Source organism: Oculina patagonica, chromosome 4 (genome assembly GCF_052425735.1).
Source record: "Oculina patagonica isolate OP01 chromosome 4, crgOcupat, whole genome shotgun sequence".
NCBI classification, from domain to species: Eukaryota; Metazoa; Cnidaria; class Anthozoa; order Scleractinia; family Oculinidae; genus Oculina; species Oculina patagonica.
The window spans coordinates 6,496,948-6,506,352 of record NC_135761.1 but is presented as its reverse complement, the minus strand read 5'-3'; the positions used below and the strand labels follow the sequence as shown (position 1 = coordinate 6,506,352).

General features: G+C 36.6%; 2 long non-coding RNA genes across 2 annotated transcripts; one reads left to right on the top strand and one right to left on the bottom strand.

Annotated features, from left to right (window-relative positions):
• On the top strand, positions 1-5,984 carry LOC144649235 (uncharacterized). Its single transcript, XR_013569862.1, has 3 exons — positions 1-807; positions 4,107-4,154; positions 5,222-5,984. It is a non-coding gene; the product is annotated as an uncharacterized LOC144649235 (long non-coding RNA).
• Positions 5,985-7,180: 1,196 nt separating this feature from the next.
• LOC144649236 (uncharacterized) lies at positions 7,181-9,298 on the bottom strand. Its single transcript, XR_013569863.1, has 2 exons — positions 9,127-9,298; positions 7,181-8,598 (listed from the first exon to the last, which is right to left on the bottom strand). It is a non-coding gene; the product is annotated as an uncharacterized LOC144649236 (long non-coding RNA).
• Positions 9,299-9,405: the final 107 nt, after the last annotated feature.

Below are 9,405 nucleotides of genomic sequence, written 5' to 3'. Positions count from 1 at the left end.
AGTTGTAGTACTGTCCCATCAAAGTGCAATGGCTGGAAAATACCGAAAAGCACACGACCTTCAGGTGAAACCGCACCTTACAGTATTACCAATACACTGCACTTTGCTAAGTCTTAAAACTTTACATTGTCTAGTCGTCTACTTCAATCGTTTATTAGCGGAGCTCCACGCGCCGAAGGCGCGTAGCGTAGCTCCATTGGTAACATGCGGGTACAAGGGAACAGACAGGGCAAATGGTATCCTATCGAACCGAGAAATTTTGGTTGTCGCGTACGTACGTCCGTACGCACGGATTAGGCCTGGGAACGAGCTAGGCTCCGGTGGCAACCCGCGTCTTTTGGCGGGAAAAATCATTACTATCAAGGCCTTAGCAAAAAAGTTTTTTTAAAAACGATTTCTACTCAGCTAAGCTTTATATAGTAGGAAGTTTTAAACGCGAGGAAAAAAAATCATTCTTAGCTCTTGTTGACAATGTTAGAATTACATGAAGGGGAGACTAACTTGAGGAAGTCCGCTGTGTGAAAAGTCAGGAAACAATCTCACAGCATGCCGATTTACCAAGCGTACGCATGAGTTCACTACTAAGCATGAAGACTCCTCGATTGAAAAGCACACGAAGAACTCAGTTTTAAAGACAGTTTATTACAGATACATTATTTCTGGATATATTCCTCGTTTCACCCGCGATGACAACCATAGTTAGTAGAGGAGTAAAGATTGTGGCCGATCGAAATGGAAAATCTTCCAAGCTTCTTGGTGAGTTTGAAGCAAAGACGGTCAAAGACAACATTCCTTTACGAAAACAAGGTGAGCTATTGATGTTCATTTTTTAACAGATTAGAAAAGTCTTTGGTATTTAGATTAACCAGCATTCAACCTAATACACTGTACATCATTTTTAAACGAAGCTGGGTTCTAGCTCTCAGTCGTGTACCGGTATGTCAAACAAGGACATAGACTTATTAAATGAACTGAAATTCGTTTTGTCTTAAACACGAGTTGTATTCAAAGCATACCTTACTTCTGGTTTTTCCTATCCGCGTTAATTTGTTTATTCTGTAGTTAAATCACCGAAGTAGGAAGAACACACCACTTTTAAACGTTGGAAAGAGTACAGAACAAGTAGAGAACAAAATTTACATGAAAATTTGTAAGAATGTGGTCGAGTCAGATGCAATACAGTATGGGGCCCAGTTCTCGGCCACTATAGACGTAAACTAGTATTTCTTTTCTCAGAATAACCAAAGAAACTTGAAATTTCTCCCAGAGCTTTCTACATTATTCAGCTTTTTGGTGTAAAGCTATCGACCGGTTAATAATTAATTATCCCGAACAATAATAAAAATAAAATCTCCTTTTGTGGGCCCAGTTCTCGGCCACCAAAAAGCTTATGCGTAATTTCCGTATAAAAAGGCTCAATTAATTTTCACAGTCATAAAATCACTCTGTAAACTTATTTATGTTATATCGATCGCAAATTATTTTTATGAGGCTTTTTGCAGGTTCTTGCAAAACCGCAGAGTTGTGTTGTGTGACCAATGCATTTAGGGCCTCTTCACATGAGCCGGTTTACGAACTGTTTCAGTTACCAGGACGGATTTTGACCTCTGTTCATATGGAAAATTTTAGCCCGGTTGACGGGGATAAAATTCAAGAAACGAAGGCAAAATGGCGACACATAAAGTTGCATCTTTCGCGACTATCGTAGCTTTATTGACCCATGTAACTTTATTAATAAAGCTAATTCGCATATTTCTGAAGTGGAAATAAATACAAGGCAAAATTAAACCATTTGGACCGCCCAATTACGAAAGGGAAGCTATTTTTTCAAAAAAAGTTGCGTCCCGGCGACCGGGCTGGAGCGTTCATATGGGAAAATATTCTTCCCGGTTGTCGAGATCTCGGTTGCAGAAACCGAGATATCGGTAACCGGGCTGGCCCACCTTATCATATGAACACATCCAAAATTTTACAAGAAAATAGGAGTGAGCTGAGATCTCGGTAACTGGGCCAGCCCGGTCAACCGGGATCATATGAAGAGGCCCTTAGATGGTTTACTTTGCAGTGGAAGGGTCTTGAAAGAGTCAGGTGTTGTAGAAATAATAAACAAGACAAGAGTTAGCTCAAAACTTAGAGATTTAATTGAACTTTATTTTTAAAACATTTCTTTCTTTTATTCTGGCTGCAGTAGATGAAATTATATTAAAAACCAAGCTCTAAGCTGTGATAGCGAGCAGGGTGGCCGAGAACTGGCAAATACGCAAAAGTCGTACGGAAAAATTCCGAAGTAAATTAAGACCAACAAAATACAAAGAATCAACGAAAAGTTAACTTAAGCAGAAAGCTGAATTATTTTACGTTTCACATGCAAAAAATTAGCTCTTTTGGTTGGGGCTTTCGGATAAAATACGAATTTAACTGCATCCAAGAATTTCAAGGAGCCGTAAACAAACAAGATTTCGGGAAAACAAATTAACCTACCTCCGCGTAAACTCGACGTGTGAGCTTTCTATAGCGTGTTGAAGGATCAAACTAACGATACTTAGAGCACAAGAATCAGTCTATCGCAAATGTAAATCTATCGCTGGATGTAAATAACTTTTTGTTTTAATTCAACTGAGGCGTGAAAAAACGCATTGAACACAAAGTGGCCGAGAACTGGACCCGGCCGAGAACTGGGCCCCATACTGTATAGGGGACATTGCTAGCTGAGAGTCTTAGCGAAATATAGTTTCTCCATGACCTCTGTTATTTTTCACTGAGAACTTTGCGTAGTCTTCCTTATTTTAGTTTTTATATTTTTATCATATGAATGTTATGAGTGAAAACGTTTTGTGAAAGTTTTGTATTTCTTATCTGATTTTACAGCCTTTCTCAGAATAAATTGATTAGTTTTTTCATATTTTTATAACTTACCGTATTTAATCGATTAAACGCCTCCCTCGAATGAGCGCTACATATTAGAACAGAAATATTAATAAACGTCGCCCTCAAATAAACGCTGCATCATGATGATGCAGCATTCATTCGAATAACAGACTCGGAAAGCAAATGCAGTAATAATCAAGCTTGAGCAGGCCAAAAAAAATATTTTTCTTGATTGTAACAAGGTTTTAAGGTATTGAAATTGACTTTTCAGGCATGCACTAAAACATGTTTCTGTTTTTTTTTTTTAAATTTAAATGTTCAGTTACCATACTATTGTTTACAAGAAATAAATTGAATTTTAAATGAACGCCGCCCTCGTATAAACGCTTTCCTCTAATAAACGCCGCACTCGAATCACGAAAAATTAAATAAACGCCGTGGCGTTTAATCGAATAAATATGGTACATAAAAGAATATAGCACAGATTCTAAAATGTTATGCGAAAGATCATGAAATTTTCTTAAGTTATAACAACCAAGCTGATCCTGAAGTTATAATGTAGGATAAGGGCTTGGAAAAAAATAAATTCCAGATTGCCCTGTGGTTAACAAGCAGCTCTCAAATTTTGCTTGCCTAGGACTGTGCATGATTATGTTTCTTAGTAAACTTGTGACTGTATAATTTACATGTAGACGACTTGCCTGGGCCTTTTAACCTAAATTACGCAAACAGGCACGAAAAATTAATTGCTTGACAGAAAAATCTACTTGCCCCAGATAATCAGAGGGTACTTTTTTAGCCCTGTGGCTATGAGCATTGCTTTCTGGAAGGTTGCACATGACTCGTACAATTCTTTAAGACTTCAAAGTTTTCCAACTTAAAGCAGTGACTAAATCAAATATTTTTGCCAATTTTTTTTCTACAAGAGAAGTAGGATTAGTTTTTGATCGTGAAAAAAATAAGTTCAAAATGGGCCTGTCTGCGATGACTCGAGGATTATATAATTAAAAGTAAATAATACATGTACATGTATTATTTATTTACATGTACAACAAGTTTTTTGAGGTCAATTTCAGTAAGAAGTATTTATGGAGGGTGTAAGATGCAGTTTGAAGTTATCATTTATTTTGGTAAATCTGTTGTCTTTCTAAAACTTGCTGTTAGGATTTCCATACTTTTTGCCAGGATGCAAGTTAAGAATTTAACAGGTTTTTGATATGTATAAATTTTGTTTTCAGTGCAGGGAAAGCAGTCAAGGGGTGCAGTTAGTGAAATTGGTGATGCAGGTAATCATTACATAAGTGTCAGCTTATACCTTTCTTTAGCTAGATATTAAAGAAGCTCCATGACACATTAGTGCATGAAACTTGTTTTTCAAGTGTAAAACTTTTGGGTTTGAAAAATGGTATGCGTTTTAACCCCTTGGTAAGTTTACATTGTATATTTCCCTAAAATCCTCGTTCAATTGAGGAATTTAATATACACAATTTATATGTAACAGCACATGTACATAAAATGTTTTTATTGTTCAAGTAAAATGTTTTCGTTGTTCATACAATGCACCCCTCCCCCACCGTGGAGGAGGGGTATGAGGGCAAAGACCCAACAAGATCTGCTACCTGACCCGACAAAATACCGGAATACTTGTAATGATTTTGTGGGAGAAGTGCAAATTGACCTGTTGTGTTTGAATTCCTTTTGTTAATACCTTAATTAAACCTTAATAGCTAATAAGCTCCCTAACTTAACATAAATTGTCTTGTTGTGGTACCAGGCAAATGTAGAAATAGAACTTAAACTCAGCTGAAATTTTACGTGAACACAAAGACTTAGTAAAATTTTAGAGCTGTTTAGGCCAGAAAAGCCAGCTGGGCTTGTTGATGAACCGGCTAAGTGTTTTCTTAGCTACATCCCTGATAAAAGTTTTAGGGAGAATATGTAAGCTTTCCTGGACTTAATCACAGTACTTTCAACAGCACCTGTCAGAGATAAATAATTGTAAGAGTCTCAAAAGACACATCATTTTGTAGGGAACTCTTGAATTAAGCCGGTGTTTCACACCCCAAAACATTCATCAAAGCCTCGCCATGTGCCGGGTCTTTTTGATAGCACTATTAGTGTCTTCAGTAGGTAAAAAAAGGTTTTGCTGACACACTCACTCTGAAAGGACTTTTTGGTTCTAAACATACATGTATCCCCCAACACATTCCCTGGCCCATGCAAAAATTGGAAAAATAACTATCTTTTTTATGTATCTGTATAATGTTCTGAATAAATTCAATTAAAATTATAAATATTCATTTGATGTCAATGATCATCAACAAAATGGTATCTGTTATTTTCCCTTTTTCAGGGTTAACACGAGTAGCAGAATTTCCACAGAGAGTTGCAGACACAGAGAGAGAGAGATAAATGAACAATCAGAATATATTATTTCTTCATTGCATGTACAACTAATACTTATGTACTCTGTGTGAAATACAATTTATGTGGTCAGGTGTAATTTTAAAGTTAATGAAATAGAGCCAGATAAGGCTCATCCATGTACGTATTTCTTAAGGGATCTCTGACAACACAATATAAAAATCATCCGGCTACCCAAACATTTGTGGGAGGTTTGGTGACCTAATGGTTATTGTGCTGGACCCCGGATCGAGCGGTCCGGGTTCGAGACCTGGCCTGGGCACTACGTTGCGTTCTTAGGCAAGACACTTTACTCTCATAGTTCTTCTCTTCACCCAGGTGTATAAATGGGTACCGGCTTATTTACTGCTGGGGGAGGGGGGGGGGGGTTAACCCTGCGATGGACTAGCATCCCATCCAGGGGGAGTAGAAATACTCCTAGCCGCTTAATAATCCTGCAGAAACCTGGTTACGCTCCAGCCTGATGAGCCACTTGGCTCAACAGCAGGCTTTACCTACCCAAACATTTAATTCCCAGTGCCCACACTGTGAAGAACAGTAATCATGATAATGAGATACACAGTTCATCAATCTCTAAATTAATCTCACATGTTGCAATACAATAATAACTGATAAAATATATGTTGTTCATAGGCAAATTTTTACTTCACCAAAACCGAACTCAGTCATTAAATAATAAAACATTAAACACAGCTGTTTTGTTTTGTGGGTCAGGTGTCTCACAGATTAGTTATTTGTTGTTATTTATAGTATCGGGAAATAATACTGTCACTGTTCCAATAGGGCCCCCGTTTGAGGGGGGGGGGGTGGGACAAGCTACATGCAAAACTTTCCAGTTGTATGCTATGTACAGCTATAACATACCAGTTATGGTGGGTGTATGGATATTTTCTAGAGCAACGCTTTCTTTGTTCTAGTTTCTCTTTGAGAGTTTATATATCTTTGGGAGGTTATGCACAAACTGCTAGATGATCATCCTCTTTTGATTGATCAACTATTTTTACTTTTATTTGGTGCTGTTGTTCATGGTGAAAAACAATACATAATATATATAAAGAAAATAACACGAATAAAAAATCATTCTAAAAAAAATGTAAAGGGCATATAACCGGGGAGCTCCGCTTTTAGGCTTGCCTAAATCTATATTAGTATTGTGTGAGATACATTTATAAATTGAAACCATCATGTCATTAAGTAATAATGCAATCTCGACAGCGTTCTAGATATTATATTATGCACACTAATACAGCTCATGCAAGCCCTGTGACTTACACAAACACAGTCGGACTGAGTGCTACTTAAGTAACTGCTTCGTGGTTTCTGCTGTACTGAACCGATTTTAAGCTTCTCAAGCTTCTCAATGTTCTTGTTGTAGGATATTAATGCTCCTGTTGAAAGATCGTCCTCAAATTTAACAGTTGCTCTAGAAGCTTTGCTTCTTGGCCAAGTGGGCCAACTGTTCAGTTTTTGGACAATCCATCCTCGGTTAGTGCGCTGGGCCCGGGATCGAGCGTTCTGTTCTAAGCCCTGGTTTTTGTGTTCTTGGGCAAGACAAGCTCCGGCCTGATAGGCCGCTGGGCTCTAACGCAGACCTAACTGTTAACATCTCAAGAAGAGTTTCGGAAAAATATCTTTTGTTGCCAGTTCGTACTATATAATTTGCTTAACCGCGAACAATAACCAGTGGAACTTCGATCCCGGATTTACATTAATAATCATCGCATTTCCTTCTTCGAATTGAAAAAGATAAATAATTTTTTTTAGTTTATAGCATATGTATATGACAAATATGCTCTCAAAATCTTCTTGTTTTCCGCTATGCGTCGTACAAAATGCTAACCCATCCTAATCCATGTGAAGCGCAGAAAAGTTGCACATTTGAGAAATTATGCTCAACTGAACATTTTTTATTTAAGAAAAGCATTTTTCTAACAAGCCAAAAGCAGTTAATATTGAGTACATATGTTTTTAGAAGGTTAAAAACTTCTAATATAAACGCATAACATTTTACAAATGCAAAAAGTCTTTTACTTTTTACAACTTGGCTATCAGTATACTTAGCCTTTCAGTACTATACATGCTCTATAACTATTTTAATCAAAAATTATTCTACCCTTTAAGTACTGAGCTCAAAATATCAATTCTCCTAACTAATAGACATAAGTTTCGTTAAAAATTGGTTAAGAGAATTTGCTGTACATCAAGACTATGCCCTTCCTTATTTGGTTATTCTCTCCACCTGTCTGTTTGACAATGGTCGATATTGTAATGAGAATTAAGATATTAATCTCTCTCAGCAGAAATAGGGTTGAAAAATATACATATATTCTTGCTCGTGTTAATATGAAGCTAGCAAGGGGAAGTATAGCCCCCCGGTTACATTTTAAAGTTCATTTATCGGTGTGGATTTAAAACTACTTCAATCCTATTTCCTACAAAAAGAAAATAACCGATATTGATAACAAGTATCTCTAACTTTACGCTAGATAGATAACTAATTTTCTATACTTGAATGGACCACTTTGACTAATTATCGCAATGTTTTAAACGAAACTTTAATGTTGATCAAGTTCTAAAGTTCTTACTTAAAACAATTAAAGAAATCAAAGCTTTACTAATTTACTCACCTAGTCACTTATTTTTTGTAATATTTAAACGTTGTAATATTGTAATGCGCTTTTAATCAATTTTATGCTAAAAAGCCCACTATAAATGAACAAATTATCATTTTTTTATTATTATTATTATTATTATTATTATTATTATTATTATTATTATTATTATTATTACTTAATTACTTACTCACCTACTCACTTACTTACTTACTTACGTACTTACAGTACTAAACTACTCTGTAATCCAGGTCAGTCTACCAAACACTGAATAGGAAAGGCTACAATGACGGATTGGAACTGTATACACCCTAATTACTATCCTACTCAGTTCCACAAAATATAGTAATCAATAAAGAGGTGCTTCTTTGCTATACATAAAAGCCGAATCCCTCCTTTAGGTGGTTGGGAAGAAAGGACGACTGACATTTCAGACTAATAAAAGCAGAAAAGCTCTAACTACCACATTTTTACTAAACTTATGAGTACCCTGATCCTGGGTTTCATTTTCGTCCAGGATCGGATGTTCGCAGAAAGTAACTCGCAATAAGTCAAGAACTTTTCTGTGAATTTGACAGTTCCTTCGCTAACACTTTCAGATTTTTTCAAACCTTCTCAATTTTTGGCATCAGGCTATGAAGTGTGCCATGTTTTCTGTTTCTTATAACAAAGACCTTTGTATTATAAGCATGCGCTTACCGTATTTAGTCGAATAAGTGCCGCCCCCGATTAAGCGCCGCCCTCGAATAAGCGCCGCATTTGGGACAAAAAAGTTAATAAGCGCCGCCCCCGAATAAGCGCCGCAGTCCCGATGCGGCGCTTATTTGAGGAAATCCATTTGACATAAAACATCACAACAAAGCAACTCTAAAACAAACTTGGACACTGCTTTTTATCAAAAGTGATGTGTTGCAGCTCAAAGTGATTGTTTTACCGCTTGCTCATTAGTTTTTCTAAGCGACATTCTTACAATACGTAGTTCTGTAAATGTTGTGAAGACCACGATCTTTGCCAGGACAAACAAGGGATTAATACTGACAATTAAAAGACGTTATTTTCAATTACTGTAAAATATTAGATTCTTTGTGGCGTCCAAATTTTAAATAAGCGCCGCCCTCGAATAAAGGATTGAGGCGCCTCGAATAAAGGATTGAGGCCCTCGAATAAAGAATTGAGGCGCGAAAAATTTAATAAGCGCCGCGGCGCTTATTCGAGTAAACACGGTATTTAACATTGCCCCTTTTAGTACCCGATCATACTGGATTATAAAACCGCAAAATACTTCTACTTGTTGTATGAAAAATAGTCATCCTTAGACTTTTATGATTTTGAACAAAGGCCTAGGTAATCACTAAAATAATCAGTAAAGTAAAATTTTAGTAAAATATACAGAGGTGAATTCAAAGCGAAGCTATGATCAAATTCTATGATCATATGATGAAATTCTCTTCAGACTCGAACTTCTCATTTCAAGATGATCAGCACATTTGTCTGAAAGTTA